Source organism: Rattus norvegicus, chromosome 3, assembly GCF_036323735.1.
Source record: "Rattus norvegicus strain BN/NHsdMcwi chromosome 3, GRCr8, whole genome shotgun sequence".
NCBI lineage: Eukaryota > Metazoa > Chordata > Mammalia > Rodentia > Muridae > Rattus > Rattus norvegicus.
In genome coordinates this window covers 115,927,741-115,935,031 of record NC_086021.1, presented here as the reverse complement: position 1 = coordinate 115,935,031, position 7,291 = coordinate 115,927,741, and positions in this window count along the sequence as shown.

Genomic DNA, 7,291 nt, shown 5'->3' with positions numbered 1-7,291 from the left:
AACAAACTCATCTACTAAATACTTCTAAAGCTTATGGTCAGAGAACATTGGAGAAAGGGATCAAAATGTTCAATAAGGGCCAGATGACCAAGAAGTTTGGTATAAATTGTCTCCTAGCAACATTATAAGCTAGATCTACAAACTCTCACTACTATAACTGCCCAATGTGATCTGCACAGGGATGACAGGAAAGAACATCCCAAAACTACATGAGGACAAGCCAACACAGCCTTTACTTTACACAAAGAACTAAAAGTAACTAAGTAAAGCTGCCACAAGAGTCATGGCCCCGCTCAGTGAAGAGCACACCAGTTGGTTGCCCAATGCCAAATGGTCAACACTGAACTCATACAAGCAAATACAATTATATGCACTAAGCAGGTTGTACTTAGGAATAATAAATGATTTCTTTTACAAAGACTACTAAACTTTTTTGCTATTTATGGCCGTTGACCTGGAATGATGGTTTATTATGTTAGGCTATTATATGTTGGACAATTTTAAGGTTATCTATCTATCTATCTATCTATCTATCTATCTATCTATCTATCTACCTATCTATCTACCTATCTTTAGTTTTATATACACATATGTATGTAGATATACACTTGAGCATGTGTGTGTGTGTGTGTGTGTGTAGCATGTATTTGAATTTGACACTTTCATCATTGAATGTCATGCAAGGAAATCTTATCCTTGTAGATTCTTACTCTCAAATGACTGCTTTAACTTAAGGAGGCACACACATGTCTACACTGGGTAGAACCGAACATCTACCGCTAGTAAGCTTCTTCTGCTTTGTGCCAGAATTACAGTGAACCCAGATATTGCAATATCTTAAAAGATGTCTGTGCTATAACTAGTGTGATAATTAAAGTTTACTGCAACTGGCATCATCTCAGCACGGCCAAATCATGTTAGCATTTTACTTTCAAAAGAAAGAAAGACTATATCACAGTTATGCTATTTATTCATTTTATAACAGAGAAAGCCTTAGTTCGTGAGATGTTACCATTTCTTTTCACACAATCTTCCAATGAATTTACAATGATTACTATGAATAAGAGTAAAAGTTAAAAGGAGTATCCTACATGAACAAAAAAGCTTTCTGTTACTGAAAACAGGAGTTGGAAACTTGTTCTGAAAAGAGTTACAGAACAAATATGCTTTCTGAGCCTCTGCCTCCATTGTTCAGGTACCAGAGCAAGACAGCACAGAGTACATAGGAGTGATGGTGAGCCACTGACAAAAGTAGCTGGCACTCATTTAGATTCTCACCAGTGATAAGATCATTCTCAGTTTCCCCAAGAAGTCCCTAAAAAGGAAAAACAAACAAAACAAAACCAAAACAACCCCCCCCCCAAAAAAAACTCTATGGAGTAAATGATGCCTCATTTTTTCCAAATCTACCTTTCTCTTCTATGAATGATGCCTTTATCTCCATTCTTCTCCCTCTCAAGGAAGTTCTCACATTTTTAAAAGTTCTGTTCATATTTAGGGACCACATAAGTCTCTACTTCCTTATCGCGGTTAGGCCAAAACCTCCAATATCCATTGCTCACTATTTCTTCTTCACTCAGGCATTCTTTTGCCTAGCTTTTCTTTGTTGGTTTGAGTTCTTGCTCCCACTGGATTTTAAATTCCTCAAGGGCAAGAACAGTGTATCAGATTCAGTGTTGTGACCCAATGCGCTATCTGTGCCCTTTACCCTATTAATGTAATGTATGTTTGGCCTGCCTTACTCTCACACAAACTTCTCTCTTTCTGTGCTCTCGCTTGCCCATCTTTTCACTCATATCTCTGCCTCGTCTTTATCATTAGGATTATGGCCATTGACCTTCTTCTTTTCAATGAGCCATTAGTATTTTCCTGCTAGGAATTGCCCTTTTGCTGTTTTGTATTGGGAGCTTCCAGCAACACTGACACTAGTGACCTCTTGCTTCTTTTAGAAACACTCTCTTCTTTTTACACTCTTGGTACCCTTGTCTTTTTTTCCACATCCATTCTTTCTTAACATTCTTGCTAAAGTCCACTTCTCCTTGTTTTTAAGTATTCCTGTTTTTCAGGGTCTTATAGCTTCTTCAGCTTACATTGTATGCATTCATCCTGATCACTTCTATTATCTCTACATTTTCAATGAACTCTCAGCTCCTATCCCCAAATCTCTTCTTTTTGGAACATAACTTTTCCTTTACATAAATGCTAAGGAGACACTTATACCTCTAAGGAGAACCATCCTTAGTCTTCTCACAATTCTACTCTTTGATATTTTACATTTACGACAAGGAGTCACTATCTCCTGGTGGCTAAGTCAGAAACCTGGCAAATCCTATCTGCCTGTGTGTGTTCAGAGGGGTCCACTCCCGTTTGCTTCTTTCTTCTCCTAGTCTTATTTCTTTCCTAGTTCATTGTTTTTTTACAGCAAGATTTCCACATTAGCATATTTTCCTCCTGTGTAGCCATTTTAATCATGTATCCATCATTTAAAATGCAAATTTAATTACGAAAATATCATATGACCATCATTGCTTCAAAGTTCATGACTTTGATGAACTGATTTCACATTTGTATTTAAGGTTCTGGCAACTTTGCTAAATGGCCACTAATTTCTTGCCACCTGCCTTTTTGAACCTTTCTGACTAATTTTTATGATGGCCCTCCTAGTATCACACATCTTACTCTTTACCAGGTAAATTCTTGTTTCCTACATGTTTTCCAAACCCTATTTATGAGGAAATGTTCCCAATGTTTCATGGTGGTCATGGATAATGGCAAACATTATGCATGTGATTTCATAGGTGGAAAACACAGTGCCTTTCTAAATCCCAATTAACTGAGCACTTGTTGCACACACACTGTAGTGCTAACTTTTGCTTTTGGATTTGGGATGGCAAAACTGCCATGAACTTCCTTTTCATTTTTAGCAATTTAGTGCACAGGTTTCTTCTATTGTAGATATCAGTCAATTCTGAATGTGATTCCTATTCTTGGCAAGTGAAAAACTATCCCCTGTTCTCTTAAAATGATTCACAGCATTTCCTTGGCATATTCTGTTCTTCTGCATGATTTCTCCTGTAGCATATAGCCATTGTTAGGCAAAATAAGGCTTACTGAGAACTATGGAGAGAGCTAAATTGTTAAGGGGTTTTCCACAAAAGCAGGAGAACCTGAGTTTAATCTCTCAAACTGATGTATAAATACCAGATGTGATGACACAGTCTTATAGTTCAGCCTGGGGAAGCTGTAGAGAGGATTTGGGATTCACTGGCTAGTAAGTCTATTCTAATTAGTGTGCTCCAGGCCAATGAGAATCTCTGGCTTCTACATGCATGTATATATATACATGTGCCCTTGCACACAAGTGTGCACCTGAAGATACACAAACATGCACACACATACACAGACCCACTCTAATTTTCTCAAATTTATTTGAATACAATTTCTTTTATTGTGAAATATATTTAATGTCTGAAATGAGACCAATAACTAACTAATGAGCATGTAACATACATAGTGTGGATACAGTCAACAAAGTCTGATTCATATTCTGATGAGGTTTTACAGTAACTTACTAAATTTCATCATGATATGGGAAGAGTGAGACATGCTAAATGTTTTTACTGTTTATTTAAGGAATTTTTTCATTCAATGCTATTAGACCAGAGTTGACTGTGGATATTTGTAACTGCTAAATGTTAAAACTACAGAGAAGGTGAGATGGCTGAATATTCTGACTCAAGTCCCCTGGTCCTAGAACAGTTAGGTAGCTGTTAGCCTTATTAGGCCCCTTACAATATACTTCTTGTATATAATGAAGTATGTGGTTACAAGCCTGGCGTTTGTTAATGAAATATAACTAGATAAGGTATGTCATCCATTTAGGAGATTTTAAGAGCTAATATATGATGACATCTCTCAAGGGAAACACTCTAATCTAACAGTTGAAAGCTTTCTTGGTCTTGGGAACTGACTGAGCAGATTTGTATCAGTGTTCTTGTCATGTAGGGGATACATGTAGTGGAGGGCACATTAGATATGATGTACCACAGTGTTCAATGTATTGAGTGATGATGTAATCTAATCTTTTTATTAAAATACAGAATTATTCCCTTACAATGTTTCAATTTACAAATACACATGTGAAATAATATCTAGAATATCTAGAATTTGAATGGTAATCTTTTACAAGGATAGCAGCATGCTGCACAAATCTCTCCTCCAGTGCAAAGCAGAAAACCTCCTTCTCCTAGTGAGCCACAAAATCACCAGGAAGAACAACTGATAGGCTTCAGTATGCTATGATGTCAGAAGCTTTTGCATATTGGTAGTTAATGAATTGTATAGACAGTCAACAATTTATTATAAAATTGGCTTTGCATTAGATTTCTTTACCAACTATTTTTGAATGTTCTGAGCTTTTGTAAGGGAGTCTCATCTAAGCTATTTGGGTTAGGGTAGTTGTATTTTATGCATGTTCAACTCAACAATAATTTCAGCTTACCATTGTTTCAAAGGAAAGCGATTCCACCACAAGAGGTGCATCTGTGCAGTGCCATTCTTGTGCAGTGTAATAGCACGCCTTTCTTGCCCCCTTGCTGCACCTGGGTATTGTTCAGTCAACATGGATTCTTTCTTCATTAACCACCTTCCATCTACAGCTTCTAGCAAATGCCTGACACTGTAGAACAATGGAAATAATGAGAATCATGTCCTCAGTGATTGCTTACACGCTAATGCTGTACTGTCATTCTCCCAGAGGAAAGGTCCAGTTATCTCTATTTTGCAGATGAAGGAATGGAGTCACAGGAAAGTTAAAAATCTTGCTCAATGGGAAAAGACAGCTGAGACACAAAACCAAGACAAGAATCCGGGCACAGCTCGACTCATAGGGCATTTTTAACCATCATGCTATATGCTTTTGTTCTTAGTTAAATATTTATTGTATAAATTAATGACATGAAAGAATAAATTGATGGACAATTGGGAAACTTCTTGCTTTCTTATAAATTATGCTCATTATTTTTACTTGTTCTTTGTTCTGTTCAAAGGTACCCTATGCCATTGCGGTCTCCTCGGCTCTGATATCAATAAGAATTATACACACTCTGCTGAAATGCTGTTGTTCATCGTGCACACATCCAATATTAGACAAGTGCCATACTGAGCTGTAATTGTTGGTTGGTTTATCTTTTTCCTTGTACACTTGGAATTAGTTACTGGCTAGGTTTTGTTTTTCCATCCTACCTAGCTATTAATATCACTATTAACATAGCTAGGCCATTATAAATCTATAGGCCATTATAAATGACTCAGAAAAATTGGCTGAATATGTTTTAAATTAATAAATTAGTGACATTTTCAGAAATGAGATTTCTCAACAGTGTTCTATTGACAATTTAAGCTGGCTTTTTAAAATTATCATGATGAGGGTTGTTCTGAACATTGTGGAGTATGTAGCCACAAGTTAGATCTGTATCATCTACTACTTTCCCCATTATAACAATGACAAAATGTCTCTGAGAATTGCCAAATATCTTCTGAGTTATTTAAATGCCACTTTAGGCATCTTTCATTTAAATGGTTGTATGTGCTAATTTCTTCCTCTCCTGCTCTTCTGCATTATTTAGCACTATATGTTGAGTAGGATATAAACCCATCCTGAGTTAGTCAAACCCAAACAATAGCATCTTAAGGAAAACATTGTGTTGCTTTTGTTGGGGCAACAATGACAAGTCAAAGTAATATTTTAGACAATATAAGCTTAGTTAACCAACAAGTTCAATGAGCTTACTTATATGAGCATGGACCCCAGACATTAAAATATCCCACTCTGTATGGGTAATAACCTCACTGAAGCTATGTCACAGAGTCTTGTTTTAGATAACCTACATCTTGTATACTCCATTCAGTATTTCCACAGGTCATGTTCAAGTGGGGAGTAGAAAGGGTTAATGACTGAGGATCTTGTGACTCTTCCCTGATAATAAGGAGTAAGAGCTCCATCATCATTACTACAGACACAAATATCACTGTATTATTTTTATTTCACTACTATGACCATGGGGCCAAAGACATCTTTCCTGAGGAATGATGACGATCTCAGGCCTAGGAAGAAAAGGGCATACTGCACTAACAAGGCTGAGCTTTAAGATAAGCTGGGCCAGCAACACTGGCTTAGTTTGAATCAAGCACCTATATCCCAATTAATCAACTGTAGCCAGCACTAGTTGATGTTCTGAAGCATCAAAATTCTTCCAGGACTCATATGGATAGATTAGGAAATAAAGAAACTGGGAAACTATTTGTGAAAACAGAAAGAAAAAAGAAAAACAAGAAAAGGAAGGAGGGAAGGAAAGAAAGAGAGAAAGAAAGAAAGAAAGAAAGAAAGAAAGAAAGAAAGAAAGAAAGGACCTACAGGAATTCAATAAAATTTCACCAATGCCTCTTCTATGATAATTTCATTGATAAAAGCATCTGGAGATAGGTAGCTTTTTCTGATGAAGCAAAACTTCTCTTAATTTCAACATCAGACTAACTCATCGGATACCAGTAAGAAAGGCACAATGATTGTAGTCACAGTGTAGTTCAGCTTGTTTCCATAGCATGTGTGGGTAAACTGCCACAGGTTTAGTTTACCCATTCAGGAAAGCTGGCATGGAGAATGCTTTAAGTTAGAGATGGCAAAACAAATTTGTTAGTCCCCCACCCCCTGGTTTAGATATTGAACAGAACTTTGGCTTATGATTAGGCAATATGTATGCAGCCTTTAATCTGCTGGAGGAGAGAGGAGCAGAGAAACCTACCACAGCCAACCTCCTTTCATCTAGGAAGATTTTGAAATCCTGAAATCTTTTGGGAAAAACCTCTGCGAATTTTTTCTCTGGTGCCTGGAGTAACTTTCCTTTTCCTGATTCTGGCAGCTGCTCTTAAGAATCTCTCTAGAGACAATTTCTAATACTGACAACACCAGCTATTTGTAACAGTTACCATGGAGAAGCACCATAGAAAAGTCATAGTACAACTGAGCTCATGATGGCCAACTAGACTTCTTCATCTAGCATCTTCTAGTAGCTTTTGTGGTTTTGACAAAGGTCATCCTAGTGATAGCAGAGGAGGGGATTCATAGGGTACAATAGAAAGCTTTAAGGAAAGTGGTGGATTTTGCAGAGACATCTAAGAATCTCAGTCTAAGCAAAGATTGAGTTGCATACAACCTTCATGGGTAGACCCAGGAAGAACTTAGCTTGTCACCCTCTAGCTTCAGATGTTGTTGCCTGCATGTACAATACCC